The following is a 17,502-nucleotide window of genomic DNA, read 5'->3' on the forward strand; positions in this document are numbered from 1 at the left end:
AAGCTTTCCCCATCACACTTCATTCACTCATATCATTTACATTTCTATTTCAGGACTTTTCAGGACAGACAACCACAAATACCCATGCCTTACCCGGAACTCGAACCCGGAACCCCTGGCGTTGTAGCGCGCTCTGCTAACCACTTCGCCACGCAGGTCGACATCCATTAGGCCACAAGGGCAAGCAACAACCACTTCATTTTAACTGTTCCTACCAAACTCACTTCTACGATTTTAGTAATGAAGTTTTTCTTCGTTTTTGTAACTTTGATTAAAAGTACCAAAAGCTAAGGAATCTAATTCAGCAAAAGGAAAAGATTTACCCTTGGCGGGACTCGAACCCGCAATCCCCGGTTTAGGAGACCGATGCCTTATCCATTAGGCCACAAGGGCACGCAACAACCACTTCATTTTAACTGTTCCTACAACTCTCTTCTACGATTTTAGTAATGAAGTTTTTCTTCGCTTTTGTAACTTTGATGAAAAGTACCAAAAGCTAAGGAATCTAATTCAGCAAAAGGAAAAGATTTACCTTGGCGGGACTAGAACTCGCTATCCCCGGTTTAGGAGACCGATGCCTTATACATTAGGCCACAAGGGCACTCAACAACCACTTCATTTTAACTGTTCCTACCAAACTCATTTCTACGATTTTAGTAATGAAGTTTTTCTTCGCTTTGGTAACTTTGATGAAAAGTACCAAAAGCTAAGGAATCTAATTCAGCAAAAGGAAAAGATTTACCATTGGCGGGACTCGAACCCGCAATCCCCGGTTTAGGAGACCGATGTTTTATCTAATTTTTTTTTTTTTTTTTTTTTTTTTTTTTTTTTTTTTTTTTTTTCATAAAAAGGAAAGCCCCCTAAGCGGAAGCTTCCCCCATCACATTCACTCATATCATTTCATTCACATTTCTATTTCAGGACTTTTTCAGGACAGACAATCACAAATACCCATGCCTTACCCGGGACTCGAACCCGGAACCCCTGGCGTTGTAGCGCGCTCTGCTAACCACTTCGCCACGGAGGTCGACTCCATTAGGCCACAAGGGCACGCAACAACAATTTCATTTTAACTGTTCCTACCAAACTCACTTCTACGATTTTAGTAATGAAGTTTTTCTTCGCTTTTGTAACTATGTTTAAAAGTACCAAGAGATAAGGAATCTAATTCAGCAGAAGGAAAAGATTTACCCTTGGCGGGACTCGAACCCGCAATCCCCGGAATAGGAGACCGATGCCTTATCCATTAGGCCACAAGGGCACGCAACAACCACTTCATTTTAACTGTTCCTACAAACTCACTTCTACGATTTTAGTAATGAAGTTTTTCTTCGCTTTTGTAACTTTGATGAAAAGTAATAAAAGCTAATGAATCTAATTCAGCAAAAGGAAAAGATTTACCCTTGGCGGGACTCGAACCCGCAATCCCCGGTTTAGGAGACCGATGCCTTATCCATTAGGCCACAAGGGCACGCAACAACCACTTCATTTTAACTGTTCCTACCAAACTCACTTCTACGATTTTAGTAATGAAGTTTTTCTTCGCTTTTGTAAGTATGTTGAAAAGTACCAAGAGATAAGGAATCTAATTCAGCAGAAGGAAAAGATTTACCCTTGGCGGGACTCGAACCCGCAATCCCCGGTTTAGGAGACCGATGCCTTATCCATTTTTTTTTATTTTTTTTTATTATTTTTTTTAAAGGAAAGCCCCTATGCGGAAGCTTCCCCCATCACACTTCATTCACTCATATCATTTCATTCATATTTCAATTTCAAGACTTTTAAGGACAGACAATCACAAACATCCATGGCCGAGCCGGGAATCGAACCCGGGACCCCTGGCGTCGTAGCGCGATGTGCTAACCACTCCGCCACAGGGGCCGCCCATCCATTAGGCCACAAGGGCACGCAACAACCACTTCATTTTAACTGTTCCTACAAACTCACTTCTACGATTTTAGTAATGAAGTTTTTCTTCGCTTTTGTAACTTTGATGAAAAGTACCAAAAGCTAAGGAATCTAATTCAGCAAAAGGAAAAGATTTACCCTTGGCGGGACTCGAACCCGCAATCCCCGGTTTAGGAGACCGATGCCGTATCCATTAGGCCACAAGGGCACGCAACAACCACTTCATTTTAACTGTTCCTACCAAACTCACTTCTACGATTTTAGTAATGAGGTTTTTCTTCGGTTTTGTAACTTTGATGAAAAGTACTAAAAGCTAAGGAATCTAATTCAGAAAAAGGAAAAGATTTACCCTTGGCGGGACACGAACTCGCAATCCCCGGTTTAGGAGACCGATGCCTTATCCATTTTCTTTTATTTTTTTTAAAAAAAGGAAATACCCCCTACACGGAGGTATCCCCCACCATTCACTCTTTTTCTCACTTTTACACTTTTCAATTCTTACATTTTCTTTGTTTCATATCAACTGGACGAACACAAATATCCATGCCTTACCCGGGACTCGAAACCAGAACCCCTGGCGTTTTAGCGCGCTCTGCTAACCACTTCGCCACGGAGGTCGACACCATTAGGCCACAAGGGCACGCAACAACCAATTCATTTTAACTGTTCCTACCAAACTCACTTCTACGATTTTAGAAATGAAGTTTTTCTTCGCTTTTGTAACTTTGATGAAAAGTACCAAAAGCTAAGGAATCTATTTCAGCAAAAGGAAAAGATTTACCCTTGGCGGGACTCAAACTCGCAATCCCCGGTTTAGGAGACCAATGCCTTATCCATTTTTTTTTTTTTTTTTTTTTTTTTTAAAGGAAAGCCCCTATGCGGAAGCTTCCCCCATCACACTTCATTTACTCATATCATTTACATTTCTATTTCAGGACTTTTCAGGAAAGACAATCACAAATACCCACGCCTTAACCGGAACTCGAATCCGGAACCCCTGGCGTTGTAGCGCGCACTGCTAACCACTTCATTTTAACTGTTCCTACCAAACTCACTTCTACGATTTTAGTAATGAAGTTTTTCTTCGCTTTTGTAACTTTGATGAAAAGTACCAAAAGCTAAGGAATCTAATTCAGCAAAAGGAAAAGATTTACCCTTGGCGGGACTAGAATTCGCAATCCCCGGTTTAGGAGACCAATGCCTTATCCATTAGGCCACAATGACACGCAAAAACCACTTCATTTTAACTGTTCCTACCAAACTCACTTCTACGATCTTAGTAATGAAGTTTTTCTTCGCTTTTGTAACTTTGATGAAAAGTACCAAAAGCTAAGGAATCTAATTCAGCAAAAGGAAAAGATTAGATTTACACTTGGCGGGACTCGAACCCGCAATCCCCGGTTTAGGAGACCGATGCCTTATCCATTAGGCCACAATGGCACGCAACAACAATTTCATTTTAACTGTTCCTACCAAACTCACTTCTAAGAATTTAGTAATAAAGTTTTTCTTCGCTTTGTAACTATGTTGAAAAGTACCAAGAGATAAAAAATCCAATTCAGCAGAAGGAAAAGATTTACCCTTGGTGGGACTCGAACCCGCAATCCCCGGTTTAGGAGACCGATGCCTTATCCATTAGGCCACAAGGGCACGCAACAACCACTTCATTTTAACTGTTCCTACAAACTCACTTCTACGATTTTAGTAATGAAGTTTTTCTTCGCTTTTGTAACTTTGATGAAAAGTACCAAAAGCTAAGGAATCTAATTCAGCAAAAGGAAAAGATTTACCTTGGCGGGACTCGAACCCGCAATCCCCGGTTTAGGAGACCGATACCTTATCCATTAGGCCACAAGGGCACGCAACAACCACTTCATTTTAACTGTTCCTACAAACTCTCTTCTACGATTTTAGTAATGAAGTTTTTCTTCGCTTTTGTAACTTTGATGAAAAGTACCAAAAGCTAAGGAATCTAATTCAGCAAAAGGAAAAGATTTACCCTTGGCGGGACTCGAACCCGCAATCCCCGGTTTAGGAGACCGATGCCTTATCCATTAGGCCACAAGGGCACGCAACAACCACTTCATTTTAACTGTTCCTACAAACTCTCTTCTACGATTTTAGTAATGAAGTTTTTCTTCGCTTTTGTAACTTTGAAGAAAAGTACCAAAAGCTAAGGAATCTAATTCAGCAAAAGGAAAAGATTTACCTTGGCGGGACTAGAACTCGCAATCCCCGGTTTAGGAGACCGATGCCTTATCCATTAGGCCACAAGGGCACTCAACAACCACTTCATTTTAACTGTTCCTACCAAACTCACTTCTACGATTTTAGTAATGAAGTTTTTCTTCGCTTTTGTAACTTTGATGAAAAGTACCAAAAGCTAAGGAATCTAATTCAGCAAAAGGAAAAGATTTAACCTTGGCGGGACTCGAACCCGCAATCCCCGGTTTAGGAGACCGATGCCATATCCATTAGGCCACAAGGGCACGCAACAACAATTTCATTTTAACTGTTCCTACCAAACTCACTTCTACGATTTTAGTAATGAAGTTTTTCTTCGCTTTTGTAACTATGTTGAAAAGTACCAAGAGATAAGGAATCTAATTCAGCAGAAGGAAAAGATTTACCCTTGGCGGGACTCGAACCCGCAATCCCCGGAATAGGAGACCGATGCCTTATCCATTAGGCCACAAGGGCACGCAACAACCACTTCATTTTAACTGTTCCTACAAACTCACTTCTACGATTTTGGAATGAAGGTTTTCTTCGCTTTTGTAACTTTGATGAAAAGTACCAAAAGCTAAGGAATCTAATTCAGCAAAAGGAAAAGATTTACCCTTGGCGGGACTCGAACCCGCAATCCCCGGTTTAGGAGACCGATGCCTTATCCATTAGGCCACAAGGGCACGCAACAACCACTTGATTTTAACTGTTCCTACCAAACTCACTTCTACGATTTTAGTAATGAAGTTTTTCTTCGCTTTTGTAAGTATGTTGAAAAGTACCAAGAGATAAGGAATCTAATTCAGCAGAAGGAAAAGATTTACCCTTGGCGGGACTCGAACCCGCAATCCCCGGTTTAAGAGACCGATGCCTTATCCATTAGGCCACAAGGGCACGCAACAACCACTTCATTTTAACTGTTCCTACAAACTCACTTCTACGATTTTGGAATGAAGGTTTTCTTCGCTTTTGTAACTTTGATGAAAAGTACCAAAAGCTAAGGAATCTAATTCAGCAAAAGGAAAAGATTTACCCTTGGCGGGACTCGAACCCGCAATCCCCGGTTTAGGAGACCGATGCCTTATCCATTAGGCCACAAGGGCACGCAACAACCACTTGATTTTAACTGTTCCTACCAAACTCACTTCTACGATTTTAGTAATGAAGTTTTTCTTCGCTTTTGTAACTTTGATGAGAAGTACCAAGAGATAAGGAATCTAATTCAGCAGAAGGAAAAGATTTACCCTTGGCGGGACTCGAACCCGCAATCCCCGGTTTAGGAGACCGATGCCTTATCAGTTTTGTTTTTTTTTTTTTAAAGGAAAGCCCCTAAGCGGAAGCTTTCCCCATCACACTTCATTCACTCATATCATTTACATTTCTATTTCAGGACTTTTCAGGACAGACAATCACAAATACCCACGCCTTAACCGGAACTCGAATCCGGAACCCCTGGCGTTGTAGCGCGCTCTGCTAACCAATCTAATTCAGCAGAAGGAAAAGATTTACCCTTGGCGGGACTCCAACCCGCAATCCCCGGTTTAGGAGACCGATGCCTTATCCATTTTTTTTTATATTAAAAGGAAAGCCCCTAAGCGGAAGCTTTCCCCATCACACTTCATTCACTCATATCATTTACATTTCTATTTCAGGACTTTTCAGGACAGACAATCACAAATACCCATGCCTTACCCGGAACTCGAACCCGGAACCCCTGGCGTTGTAGCGCGCTCTGCTAACCACTTCGCCACGCAGGTCGACATCCATTAGGCCACAAGGGCAAGCAACAACCACTTCATTTTAACTGTTCCTACCAAACTCACTTCTACGATTTTAGTAATGAAGTTTTTCTTCGTTTTTGTAACTTTGATGAAAAGTACCAAAAGCTAAGGAATCTAATTCAGCAAAAGGAAAAGATTTACCCTTGGCGGGACTCGAACCCGCAATCCCCGGTTTAGGAGACCGATACCTTATCCATTAGGCCACAAGGGCACGCAACAACCACTTCATTTTAACTGTTCCTACAAACTCTCTTCTACGATTTTAGTAATGAAGTTTTTCTTCGCTTTTGTAACTTTGATGAAAAGTACCAAAAGCTAAGGAATCTAATTCAGCAAAAGGAAAAGATTTACCCTTGGCGGGACTCGAACCCGCAATCCCCGGTTTAGGAGACCGATGCCTTATCCATTAGGCCACAAGGGCACGCAACAACCACTTCATTTTAACTGTTCCTACAAACTCTCTTCTACGATTTTAGTAATGAAGTTTTTCTTCGCTTTTGTAACTTTGAAGAAAAGTACCAAAAGCTAAGGAATCTAATTCAGCAAAAGGAAAAGATTTACCTTGGCGGGACTAGAACTCGCAATCCCCGGTTTAGGAGACCGATGCCTTATCCATTAGGCCACAAGGGCACTCAACAACCACTTCATTTTAACTGTTCCTACCAAACTCACTTCTACGATTTTAGTAATGAAGTTTTTCTTCGCTTTTGTAACTTTGATGAAAAGTACCAAAAGCTAAGGAATCTAATTCAGCAAAAGGAAAAGATTTAACCTTGGCGGGACTCGAACCCGCAATCCCCGGTTTAGGAGACCGATGCCTTATCCATTAGGCCACAAGGGCACGCAACAACAATTTCATTTTAACTGTTCCTACCAAACTCACTTCTACGATTTTAGTAATGAAGTTTTTCTTCGCTTTTGTAACTATGTTGAAAAGTACCAAGAGATAAGGAATCTAATTCAGCAGAAGGAAAAGATTTACCCTTGGCGGGACTCGAACCCGCAATCCCCGGTTTAGGAGACCGATGCCTTATCCATTAGGCCACAAGGGCACGCAACAACCACTTCATTTTAACTGTTCCTACCAAACTCACTTCTACGATTTTAGTAATGAAGTTTTTCTTCGCTTTTGTAAGTATGTTGGAAAGTACCAAGAGATAAGGAATCTAATTCAGCAGAAGGAAAAGATTTACCCTTGGCGGGACTCGAACCCGCAATCCCCGGTTTAGGAGACCGATGCCTTATCCATTAGGCCACAAGGGCACGCAACAACCACTTCATTTTAACTGTTCCTACAAACTCACTTCTACGATTTTAGTAATGAAGTTTTTCTTCGCTTTTGTAACTTTGATGAAAAGTACCAAAAGCTAAGGAATCTAATTCAGCAAAAGGAAAAGATTTACCCTTGGCGGGACTCGAACCCGCAATCCCCGGTTTAGGAGACCGATGCCGTATCCATTAGGCCACAAGGGCACGCAACAACCACTTCATTTTAACTGTTCCTACCAAACTCACTTCTACGATTTTAGTAATGAGGTTTTTCTTCGGTTTTGTAACTTTGATGAAAAGTACTAAAAGCTAAGGAATCTAATTCAGCAAAAGGAAAAGATTTACCCTTGGCGGGACACGAACTCGCAATCCCCGGTTTAGGAGACCGATGCCTTATCCATTTTCTTTTATTTTTTTTAAAAAAAGGAAATACCCACTACACGGAGGTATCCCCCACCATTCACTCTTTTTCTCACTTTTACACTTTTCAATTCTTACATTTTCTATGTTTCATATCAACTGGACGAACACAAATACCCATGCCTTACCCGGGACTCGAAACCAGAACCCCTGGCGTTTTAGCGCGCTCTGCTAACCACTTCGCCACGGAGGTCGACACCATTAGGCCACAAGGGCACGCAATAACCAATTCATTTTAACTGTTCCTACCAAACTCACTTCTACGATTTTAGAAATGAAGTTTTTCTTCGCTTTTGTAACTTTGATGAAAAGTACCAAAAGCTAAGGAATCAATTTCAGCAAAAGGAAAAGATTTACCCTTGGCGGGACTCAAACTCGCAATCCCCGGTTTAGGAGACCAATGCCTTATCCATTAGGCCACAAGGGCACGCAACAACCGCTTCATTTTAACTGTTCCTACAAACTCACTTCTACGATTTTAGTAATGAAGTTTTTCTTCGCTTTTGTAACTTTGATGAAAAGTACCAAAAGCTAAGGAATCTAATTCAGCAAAAGGAGAAGATTTACCCTTGGCGGGACTCAAACTCGCAATCCCCGGTTTAGGACACCAATGCCTTATCCAATAGGCCACAAGGGCACGCAACAACCACTTCATTTTAACTGTTCCTACCAATCTCACTTCTACGATTTTAGTAATGAAGTTTTTCTTCGCTTTTGTAACTTTGATGAGAAGTACCAAGAGATAAGGAATCTAATTCAGCAGAAGGAAAAGATTTACCCTTGGCGGGACTCGAACCCGCAATCCCCGGTTTAGGAGACCGATGCCTTATCAGTTTTTTTTTTTTTTTTTAAAGGAAAGCCCCTAAGCGGAAGCTTTCCCCATCACACTTCATTCACTCATATCATTTACATTTCTATTTCAGGACTTTTCAGGACAGACAATCACAAATACCCACGCCTTAACCGGAACTCGAATCCGGAACCCCTGGCGTTGTAGCGCGCTCTGCTAACCAATCTAATTCAGCAGAAGGAAAAGATTTACCCTTGGCGGGACTCCAACCCGCAATCCCCGGTTTAGGAGACCGATGCCTTATCCATTTTTTTTTATATTAAAAGGAAAGCCCCTAAGCGGAAGCTTTCCCCATCACACTTCATTCACTCATATCATTTACATTTCTATTTCAGGACTTTTCAGGACAGACAACCACAAATACCCATGCCTTACCCGGAACTCGAACCCGGAACCCCTGGCGTTGTAGCGCGCTCTGCTAACCACTTCGCCACGCAGGTCGACATCCATTAGGCCACAAGGGCAAGCAACAACCACTTCATTTTAACTGTTCCTACCAAACTCACTTCTACGATTTTAGTAATGAAGTTTTTCTTCGTTTTTGTAACTTTGATTAAAAGTACCAAAAGCTAAGGAATCTAATTCAGCAAAAGGAAAAGATTTACCCTTGGCGGGACTCGAACCCGCAATCCCCGGTTTAGGAGACCGATGCCTTATCCATTAGGCCACAAGGGCACGCAACAACCACTTCATTTTAACTGTTCCTACAACTCTCTTCTACGATTTTAGTAATGAAGTTTTTCTTCGCTTTTGTAACTTTGATGAAAAGTACCAAAAGCTAAGGAATCTAATTCAGCAAAAGGAAAAGATTTACCTTGGCGGGACTAGAACTCGCTATCCCCGGTTTAGGAGACCGATGCCTTATACATTAGGCCACAAGGGCACTCAACAACCACTTCATTTTAACTGTTCCTACCAAACTCATTTCTACGATTTTAGTAATGAAGTTTTTCTTCGCTTTGGTAACTTTGATGAAAAGTACCAAAAGCTAAGGAATCTAATTCAGCAAAAGGAAAAGATTTACCATTGGCGGGACTCGAACCCGCAATCCCCGGTTTAGGAGACCGATGTTTTATCTAATTTTTTTTTTTTTTTTTTTTTTTTTTTTTTTTCATAAAAAGGAAAGCCCCCTAAGCGGAAGCTTCCCCCATCACATTCACTCATATCATTTCATTCACATTTCTATTTCAGGACTATTTCAGGACAGACAATCACAAATACCCATGCCTTACCCGGGACTCGAACCCGGAACCCCTGGCGTTGTAGCGCGCTCTGCTAACCACTTCGCCACGGAGGTCGACTCCATTAGGCCACAAGGGCACGCAACAACAATTTCATTTTAACTGTTCCTACCAAACTCACTTCTACGATTTTAGTAATGAAGTTTTTCTTCGCTTTTGTAACTATGTTGAAAAGTACCAAGAGATAAGGAATCTAATTCAGCAGAAGGAAAAGATTTACCCTTGGCGGGACTCGAACCCGCAATCCCCGGAATAGGAGACCGATGCCTTATCCATTAGGCCACAAGGGCACGCAACAACCACTTCATTTTAACTGTTCCTACAAACTCACTTCTACGATTTTAGTAATGAAGTTTTTCTTCGCTTTTGTAACTTTGATGAAAAGTAATAAAAGCTAATGAATCTAATTCAGCAAAAGGAAAAGATTTACCCTTGGCGGGACTCGAACCCGCAATCCCCGGTTTAGGAGACCGATGCCTTATCCATTAGGCCACAAGGGCACGCAACAACCACTTCATTTTAACTGTTCCTACCAAACTCACTTCTACGATTTTAGTAATGAAGTTTTTCTTCGCTTTTGTAAGTATGTTGAAAAGTACCAAGAGATAAGGAATCTAATTCAGCAGAAGGAAAAGATTTACCCTTGGCGGGACTCGAACCCGCAATCCCCGGTTTAGGAGACCGATGCCTTATCCATTTTTTTTTATTTTTTTTTATTATTTTTTTTAAAGGAAAGCCCCTATGCGGAAGCTTCCCCCATCACACTTCATTCACTCATATCATTTCATTCATATTTCAATTTCAAGACTTTTAAGGACAGACAATCACAAACATCCATGGCCGAGCCGGGAATCGAACCCGGGACCCCTGGCGTCGTAGCGCGATGTGCTAACCACTCCGCCACAGGGGCCGCCCATCCATTAGGCCACAAGGGCACGCAACAACCACTTCATTTTAACTGTTCCTACAAACTCACTTCTACGATTTTAGTAATGAAGTTTTTCTTCGCTTTTGTAACTTTGATGAAAAGTACCAAAAGCTAAGGAATCTAATTCAGCAAAAGGAAAAGATTTACCCTTGGCGGGACTCGAACCCGCAATCCCCGGTTTAGGAGACCGATGCCGTATCCATTAGGCCACAAGGGCACGCAACAACCACTTCATTTTAACTGTTCCTACCAAACTCACTTCTACGATTTTAGTAATGAGGTTTTTCTTCGGTTTTGTAACTTTGATGAAAAGTACTAAAAGCTAAGGAATCTAATTCAGAAAAAGGAAAAGATTTACCCTTGGCGGGACACGAACTCGCAATCCCCGGTTTAGGAGACCGATGCCTTATCCATTTTCTTTTATTTTTTTTAAAAAAAGGAAATACCCCCTACACGGAGGTATCCCCCACCATTCACTCTTTTTCTCACTTTTACACTTTTCAATTCTTACATTTTCTTTGTTTCATATCAACTGGACGAACACAAATATCCATGCCTTACCCGGGACTCGAAACCAGAACCCCTGGCGTTTTAGCGCGCTCTGCTAACCACTTCGCCACGGAGGTCGACACCATTAGGCCACAAGGGCACGCAACAACCAATTCATTTTAACTGTTCCTACCAAACTCACTTCTACGATTTTAGAAATGAAGTTTTTCTTCGCTTTTGTAACTTTGATGAAAAGTACCAAAAGCTAAGGAATCTATTTCAGCAAAAGGAAAAGATTTACCCTTGGCGGGACTCAAACTCGCAATCCCCGGTTTAGGAGACCAATGCCTTATCCATTTTTTTTTTTTTTTTTTTTTTTTTTAAAGGAAAGCCCCTATGCGGAAGCTTCCCCCATCACACTTCATTTACTCATATCATTTACATTTCTATTTCAGGACTTTTCAGGAAAGACAATCACAAATACCCACGCCTTAACCGGAACTCGAATCCGGAACCCCTGGCGTTGTAGCGCGCACTGCTAACCACTTCATTTTAACTGTTCCTACCAAACTCACTTCTACGATTTTAGTAATGAAGTTTTTCTTCGCTTTTGTAACTTTGATGAAAAGTACCAAAAGCTAAGGAATCTAATTCAGCAAAAGGAAAAGATTTACCCTTGGCGGGACTAGAATTCGCAATCCCCGGTTTAGGAGACCAATGCCTTATCCATTAGGCCACAATGACACGCAAAAACCACTTCATTTTAACTGTTCCTACCAAACTCACTTCTACGATCTTAGTAATGAAGTTTTTCTTCGCTTTTGTAACTTTGATGAAAAGTACCAAAAGCTAAGGAATCTAATTCAGCAAAAGGAAAAGATTAGATTTACACTTGGCGGGACTCGAACCCGCAATCCCCGGTTTAGGAGACCGATGCCTTATCCATTAGGCCACAATGGCACGCAACAACAATTTCATTTTAACTGTTCCTACCAAACTCACTTCTAAGAATTTAGTAATAAAGTTTTTCTTCGCTTTGTAACTATGTTGAAAAGTACCAAGAGATAAAAAATCCAATTCAGCAGAAGGAAAAGATTTACCCTTGGTGGGACTCGAACCCGCAATCCCCGGTTTAGGAGACCGATGCCTTATCCATTAGGCCACAAGGGCACGCAACAACCACTTCATTTTAACTGTTCCTACAAACTCACTTCTACGATTTTAGTAATGAAGTTTTTCTTCGCTTTTGTAACTTTGATGAAAAGTACCAAAAGCTAAGGAATCTAATTCAGCAAAAGGAAAAGATTTACCTTGGCGGGACTCGAACCCGCAATCCCCGGTTTAGGAGACCGATACCTTATCCATTAGGCCACAAGGGCACGCAACAACCACTTCATTTTAACTGTTCCTACAAACTCTCTTCTACGATTTTAGTAATGAAGTTTTTCTTCGCTTTTGTAACTTTGATGAAAAGTACCAAAAGCTAAGGAATCTAATTCAGCAAAAGGAAAAGATTTACCCTTGGCGGGACTCGAACCCGCAATCCCCGGTTTAGGAGACCGATGCCTTATCCATTAGGCCACAAGGGCACGCAACAACCACTTCATTTTAACTGTTCCTACAAACTCTCTTCTACGATTTTAGTAATGAAGTTTTTCTTCGCTTTTGTAACTTTGAAGAAAAGTACCAAAAGCTAAGGAATCTAATTCAGCAAAAGGAAAAGATTTACCTTGGCGGGACTAGAACTCGCAATCCCCGGTTTAGGAGACCGATGCCTTATCCATTAGGCCACAAGGGCACTCAACAACCACTTCATTTTAACTGTTCCTACCAAACTCACTTCTACGATTTTAGTAATGAAGTTTTTCTTCGCTTTTGTAACTTTGATGAAAAGTACCAAAAGCTAAGGAATCTAATTCAGCAAAAGGAAAAGATTTAACCTTGGCGGGACTCGAACCCGCAATCCCCGGTTTAGGAGACCGATGCCATATCCATTAGGCCACAAGGGCACGCAACAACAATTTCATTTTAACTGTTCCTACCAAACTCACTTCTACGATTTTAGTAATGAAGTTTTTCTTCGCTTTTGTAACTATGTTGAAAAGTACCAAGAGATAAGGAATCTAATTCAGCAGAAGGAAAAGATTTACCCTTGGCGGGACTCGAACCCGCAATCCCCGGAATAGGAGACCGATGCCTTATCCATTAGGCCACAAGGGCACGCAACAACCACTTCATTTTAACTGTTCCTACAAACTCACTTCTACGATTTTGGAATGAAGGTTTTCTTCGCTTTTGTAACTTTGATGAAAAGTACCAAAAGCTAAGGAATCTAATTCAGCAAAAGGAAAAGATTTACCCTTGGCGGGACTCGAACCCGCAATCCCCGGTTTAGGAGACCGATGCCTTATCCATTAGGCCACAAGGGCACGCAACAACCACTTGATTTTAACTGTTCCTACCAAACTCACTTCTACGATTTTAGTAATGAAGTTTTTCTTCGCTTTTGTAAGTATGTTGAAAAGTACCAAGAGATAAGGAATCTAATTCAGCAGAAGGAAAAGATTTACCCTTGGCGGGACTCGAACCCGCAATCCCCGGTTTAAGAGACCGATGCCTTATCCATTAGGCCACAAGGGCACGCAACAACCACTTCATTTTAACTGTTCCTACAAACTCACTTCTACGATTTTAGTAATGAAGTTTTTCTTCGCTTTTGTAACTTTGATGAAAAGTACCAAAAGCTAAGGAATCTAATTCAGCAAAAGGAAAAGATTTACCCTTGGCGGGACTCGAACCCGCAATCCCCGGTTTAGGAGACCGATGCCGTATCCATTAGGCCACAAGGGCACGCAACAACCACTTCATTTTAACTGTTCCTACCAAACTCACTTCTACGATTTTAGTAATGAGGTTTTTCTTCGGTTTTGTAACTTTGATGAAAAGTACTAAAAGCTAAGGAAGCTAATTCAGAAAAAGGAAAAGATTTACCCTTGGCGGGACACGAACTCGCAATCCCCGGTTTAGGAGACCGATGCCTTATCCATTTTCTTTTATTTTTTTTAAAAAAAGGAAATACCCCCTACACGGAGGTATCCCCCACCATTCACTCTTTTTCTCACTTTTACACTTTTCAATTCTTACATTTTCTTTGTTTCATATCAACTGGACGAACACAAATACCCATGCCTTACCCGGGACTCGAAACCAGAACCCCTGGCGTTTTAGCGCGCTCTGCTAACCACTTCGCCACGGAGGTCGACACCATTAGGCCACAAGGGCACGCAACAACCAATTCATTTTAACTGTTCCTACCAAACTCACTTCTACGATTTTAGAAATGAAGTTTTTCTTCGCTTTTGTAACTTTGATGAAAAGTACCAAAAGCTAAGGAATCTAATTCAGCAAAAGGAAAAGATTTACCCTTGGCGGGACTCAAACTCGCAATCCCCGGTTTAGGAGACCAATGCCTTATCCATTAGGCCACAAGGGCACGCAACAACCGCTTCATTTTAACTGTTCCTACAAACTCACTTCTACGATTTTAGTAATGAAGTTTTTCTTCGCTTTTGTAACTTTGATGAAAAGTACCAAAAGCTAAGGAATCTAATTCAGCAAAAGGAAAAGATTTACCCTTGGCGGGACTCAAACTCGCAATCCCCGGTTTAGGACACCAATGCCTTATCCATTAGGCCACAAGGGCACGCAACAACCACTTCATTTTAACTGTTCCTACCAATCTCACTTCTACGATTTTAGTAATGAAGTTTTTCTTCGCTTTTGTAACTTTGATGAGAAGTACCAAGAGATAAGGAATCTAATTCAGCAGAAGGAAAAGATTTACCCTTGGCGGGACTCGAACCCGCAATCCCCGGTTTAGGAGACCGATGCCTTATCAGTTTTTTTGTTTTTTTTTAAAGGAAAGCCCCTAAGCGGAAGCTTTCCCCATCACACTTCATTCACTCATATCATTTACATTTCTATTTCAGGACTTTTCAGGACAGACAATCACAAATACCCACGCCTTAACCGGAACTCGAATCCGGAACCCCTGGAGTTGTAGCGCGCTCTGCTAACCAATCTAATTCAGCAGAAGGAAAAGATTTACCCTTGGCGGGACTCCAACCCGCAATCCCCGGTTTAGGAGACCGATGCCTTATCCATTTTTTTTTATATTAAAAGGAAAGCCCCTAAGCGGAAGCTTTCCCCATCACACTTCATTCACTCATATCATTTACATTTCTATTTCAGGACTTTTCAGGACAGACAATCACAAATACCCATGCCTTACCCGGAACTCGAACCCGGAACCCCTGGCGTTGTAGCGCGCTCTGCTAACCACTTCGCCACGCAGGTCGACATCCATTAGGCCACAAGGGCAAGCAACAACCACTTCATTTTAACTGTTCCTACCAAACTCACTTCTACGATTTTAGTAATGAAGTTTTTCTTCGTTTTTGTAACTTTGATGAAAAGTACCAAAAGCTAAGGAATCTAATTCAGCAAAAGGAAAAGATTTACCCTTGGCGGGACTCGAACCCGCAATCCCCGGTTTAGGAGACCGATGCCTTATCCATTAGGCCACAAGGGCACGCAACAACCACTTCATTTTAACTGTTCCTACAAACTCTCTTCTACGATTTTAGTAATGAAGTTTTTCTTCGCTTTTGTAACTTTGATGAAAAGTACCAAAAGCTAAGGAATCTAATTCAGCCAAAGGAAAAGATTTACCTTGGCGGGACAAGAACTCGCTATCCCCGGTTTAGGAGACCGATGCCTTATACATTAGGCCACAAGGGCACTCAACAACCACTTCATTTTAACTGTTCCTACCAAACTCATTTCTACGATTTTAGTAATGAAGTTTTTCTTCGCTTTGGTAACTTTGATGAAAAGTACCAAAAGCTAAGGAATCTAATTCAGCAAAAGGAAAAGATTTACCATTGGCGGGACTCGAACCCGCAATCCCCGGTTTAGGAGACCGATGTTTTATCCATTAGGCCACAAGGGCACGCAACAACAATTTCATTTTAACTGTTCCTACCAAACTCACTTCTACGATTTTAGTAATGAAGTTTTTCTTCGCTTTTGTAACTATGTTGAAAAGTACCAAGAGATAAGGAATCTAATTCAGCAGAAGGAAAAGATTTACCCTTGGCGGGACTCGAACCCGCAATCCCCGTTTTAGGAGACCGATGCCTTATCCATTAGGCCACAAGGGCACGCAACAACCACTTCATTTTAACTGTTCCTACCAAACTCACTTCTACGATTTTAGTAATGAAGTTTTTCTTCGCTTTTGTAAGTATGTTGAAAAGTACCAAGAGATAAGGAATCTAATTCAGCAGAAGGAAAAGATTTACCCTTGGCGGGACTCGAACCCGCAATCCCCGGTTTAGGAGACCGATGCCTTATCCATTTTTTTTTATTTTTTTTTATTATTTTTTTTAAAGGAAAGCCCCTATGCGGAAGCTTCCCCCATCACACTTCATTCACTCATATCATTTCATTCATATTTCAATTTCAAGACTTTTAAGGACAGACAATCACAAACATCCATGGCCGAGCCGGGAATCGAACCCGGGACCCCTGGCGTCGTAGCGCGATGTGCTAACCACTCCGCCACAGGGGCCGCCCATCCATTAGGCCACAAGGGCACGCAACAACCACTTCATTTTAACTGTTCCTACAAACTCACTTCTACGATTTTAGTAATGAAGTTTTTCTTCGCTTTTGTAACTTTGATGAAAAGTAATAAAAGCTAATGAATCTAATTCAGCAAAAGGAAAAGATTTACCCTTGGCGGGACTCGAACCCGCAATCCCCGGTTTAGGAGACCGATGCCTTATCCATTAGGCCACAAGGGCACGCAACAACCACTTCATTTTAACTGTTCCTACCAAACTCACTTCTACGATTTTAGTAATGAAGTTTTTCTTCGCTTTTGTAAGTATGTTGAAAAGTACCAAGAGATAAGGAATCTAATTCAGCAGAAGGAAAAGATTTACCCTTGGCGGGACTCGAACCCGCAATCCCCGGTTTAGGAGACCGATGCCTTATCCATTTTTTTTTATTTTTTTTTATTATTTTTTTTAAAGGAAAGCCCCTATGCGGAAGCTTCCCCCATCACACTTCATTCACTCATATCATTTCATTCATATTTCAATTTCAAGACTTTTAAGGACAGACAATCACAAACATCCATGGCCGAGCCGGGAATCGAACCCGGGACCCCTGGCGTCGTAGCGCGATGTGCTAACCACTCCGCCACAGGGGCCGCCCATCCATTAGGCCACAAGGGCACGCAACAACCACTTCATTTTAACTGTTCCTACAAACTCACTTCTACGATTTTAGTAATGAAGTTTTTCTTCGCTTTTGTAACTTTGA

General features: G+C 41.6%; 1 protein-coding gene and 33 non-coding genes across 36 annotated transcripts in view; all 34 read right to left on the reverse strand.

Annotated features, from left to right (window-relative positions):
* Positions 1 to 17,502, reverse strand: part of LOC146000284 (N-acetylated-alpha-linked acidic dipeptidase 2-like) — a 123,973-nt gene that overhangs the window by 42,700 nt on the left and 63,771 nt on the right. The window lies entirely within an intron of this gene.
* Positions 321 to 393, reverse strand: TRNAR-CCU (transfer RNA arginine (anticodon CCU)). The gene has a single exon. It is a non-coding gene; the product is annotated as a tRNA-Arg (tRNA).
* TRNAR-CCU (transfer RNA arginine (anticodon CCU)) lies at positions 1,189 to 1,261 on the reverse strand. The gene has a single exon. It is a non-coding gene; the product is annotated as a tRNA-Arg (tRNA).
* On the reverse strand, positions 1,399 to 1,471 carry TRNAR-CCU (transfer RNA arginine (anticodon CCU)). Its single transcript has one exon. It is a non-coding gene; the product is annotated as a tRNA-Arg (tRNA).
* On the reverse strand, positions 2,044 to 2,116 carry TRNAR-CCU (transfer RNA arginine (anticodon CCU)). The gene has a single exon. It is a non-coding gene; the product is annotated as a tRNA-Arg (tRNA).
* TRNAR-CCU (transfer RNA arginine (anticodon CCU)) lies at positions 3,486 to 3,558 on the reverse strand. Its single transcript has one exon. It is a non-coding gene; the product is annotated as a tRNA-Arg (tRNA).
* TRNAR-CCU (transfer RNA arginine (anticodon CCU)) lies at positions 3,695 to 3,768 on the reverse strand. Its single transcript has one exon. It is a non-coding gene; the product is annotated as a tRNA-Arg (tRNA).
* Positions 3,905 to 3,977, reverse strand: TRNAR-CCU (transfer RNA arginine (anticodon CCU)). Its single transcript has one exon. It is a non-coding gene; the product is annotated as a tRNA-Arg (tRNA).
* TRNAR-CCU (transfer RNA arginine (anticodon CCU)) lies at positions 4,325 to 4,397 on the reverse strand. Its single transcript has one exon. It is a non-coding gene; the product is annotated as a tRNA-Arg (tRNA).
* TRNAR-CCU (transfer RNA arginine (anticodon CCU)) lies at positions 4,536 to 4,608 on the reverse strand. Its single transcript has one exon. It is a non-coding gene; the product is annotated as a tRNA-Arg (tRNA).
* Positions 4,745 to 4,817, reverse strand: TRNAR-CCU (transfer RNA arginine (anticodon CCU)). The gene has a single exon. It is a non-coding gene; the product is annotated as a tRNA-Arg (tRNA).
* On the reverse strand, positions 4,956 to 5,028 carry TRNAK-CUU (transfer RNA lysine (anticodon CUU)). The gene has a single exon. It is a non-coding gene; the product is annotated as a tRNA-Lys (tRNA).
* On the reverse strand, positions 5,165 to 5,237 carry TRNAR-CCU (transfer RNA arginine (anticodon CCU)). The gene has a single exon. It is a non-coding gene; the product is annotated as a tRNA-Arg (tRNA).
* Positions 6,054 to 6,126, reverse strand: TRNAR-CCU (transfer RNA arginine (anticodon CCU)). Its single transcript has one exon. It is a non-coding gene; the product is annotated as a tRNA-Arg (tRNA).
* Positions 6,264 to 6,336, reverse strand: TRNAR-CCU (transfer RNA arginine (anticodon CCU)). The gene has a single exon. It is a non-coding gene; the product is annotated as a tRNA-Arg (tRNA).
* On the reverse strand, positions 6,684 to 6,756 carry TRNAR-CCU (transfer RNA arginine (anticodon CCU)). Its single transcript has one exon. It is a non-coding gene; the product is annotated as a tRNA-Arg (tRNA).
* On the reverse strand, positions 6,895 to 6,967 carry TRNAR-CCU (transfer RNA arginine (anticodon CCU)). Its single transcript has one exon. It is a non-coding gene; the product is annotated as a tRNA-Arg (tRNA).
* Positions 7,106 to 7,178, reverse strand: TRNAR-CCU (transfer RNA arginine (anticodon CCU)). The gene has a single exon. It is a non-coding gene; the product is annotated as a tRNA-Arg (tRNA).
* TRNAR-CCU (transfer RNA arginine (anticodon CCU)) lies at positions 7,316 to 7,388 on the reverse strand. The gene has a single exon. It is a non-coding gene; the product is annotated as a tRNA-Arg (tRNA).
* Positions 9,057 to 9,129, reverse strand: TRNAR-CCU (transfer RNA arginine (anticodon CCU)). The gene has a single exon. It is a non-coding gene; the product is annotated as a tRNA-Arg (tRNA).
* Positions 9,913 to 9,985, reverse strand: TRNAR-CCU (transfer RNA arginine (anticodon CCU)). Its single transcript has one exon. It is a non-coding gene; the product is annotated as a tRNA-Arg (tRNA).
* TRNAR-CCU (transfer RNA arginine (anticodon CCU)) lies at positions 10,123 to 10,195 on the reverse strand. The gene has a single exon. It is a non-coding gene; the product is annotated as a tRNA-Arg (tRNA).
* Positions 10,768 to 10,840, reverse strand: TRNAR-CCU (transfer RNA arginine (anticodon CCU)). Its single transcript has one exon. It is a non-coding gene; the product is annotated as a tRNA-Arg (tRNA).
* TRNAR-CCU (transfer RNA arginine (anticodon CCU)) lies at positions 12,210 to 12,282 on the reverse strand. The gene has a single exon. It is a non-coding gene; the product is annotated as a tRNA-Arg (tRNA).
* On the reverse strand, positions 12,419 to 12,492 carry TRNAR-CCU (transfer RNA arginine (anticodon CCU)). The gene has a single exon. It is a non-coding gene; the product is annotated as a tRNA-Arg (tRNA).
* On the reverse strand, positions 12,629 to 12,701 carry TRNAR-CCU (transfer RNA arginine (anticodon CCU)). Its single transcript has one exon. It is a non-coding gene; the product is annotated as a tRNA-Arg (tRNA).
* On the reverse strand, positions 13,049 to 13,121 carry TRNAR-CCU (transfer RNA arginine (anticodon CCU)). The gene has a single exon. It is a non-coding gene; the product is annotated as a tRNA-Arg (tRNA).
* On the reverse strand, positions 13,260 to 13,332 carry TRNAR-CCU (transfer RNA arginine (anticodon CCU)). Its single transcript has one exon. It is a non-coding gene; the product is annotated as a tRNA-Arg (tRNA).
* TRNAR-CCU (transfer RNA arginine (anticodon CCU)) lies at positions 13,469 to 13,541 on the reverse strand. Its single transcript has one exon. It is a non-coding gene; the product is annotated as a tRNA-Arg (tRNA).
* On the reverse strand, positions 13,680 to 13,752 carry TRNAK-CUU (transfer RNA lysine (anticodon CUU)). The gene has a single exon. It is a non-coding gene; the product is annotated as a tRNA-Lys (tRNA).
* TRNAR-CCU (transfer RNA arginine (anticodon CCU)) lies at positions 13,890 to 13,962 on the reverse strand. The gene has a single exon. It is a non-coding gene; the product is annotated as a tRNA-Arg (tRNA).
* Positions 15,631 to 15,703, reverse strand: TRNAR-CCU (transfer RNA arginine (anticodon CCU)). The gene has a single exon. It is a non-coding gene; the product is annotated as a tRNA-Arg (tRNA).
* TRNAR-CCU (transfer RNA arginine (anticodon CCU)) lies at positions 16,262 to 16,334 on the reverse strand. The gene has a single exon. It is a non-coding gene; the product is annotated as a tRNA-Arg (tRNA).
* TRNAR-CCU (transfer RNA arginine (anticodon CCU)) lies at positions 16,907 to 16,979 on the reverse strand. Its single transcript has one exon. It is a non-coding gene; the product is annotated as a tRNA-Arg (tRNA).

This window comes from Lepisma saccharinum, chromosome 16, assembly GCF_977018435.1.
Source record: "Lepisma saccharinum chromosome 16, izLepSacc3.1, whole genome shotgun sequence".
NCBI classification, from domain to species: domain Eukaryota; kingdom Metazoa; phylum Arthropoda; class Insecta; order Zygentoma; family Lepismatidae; genus Lepisma; species Lepisma saccharinum.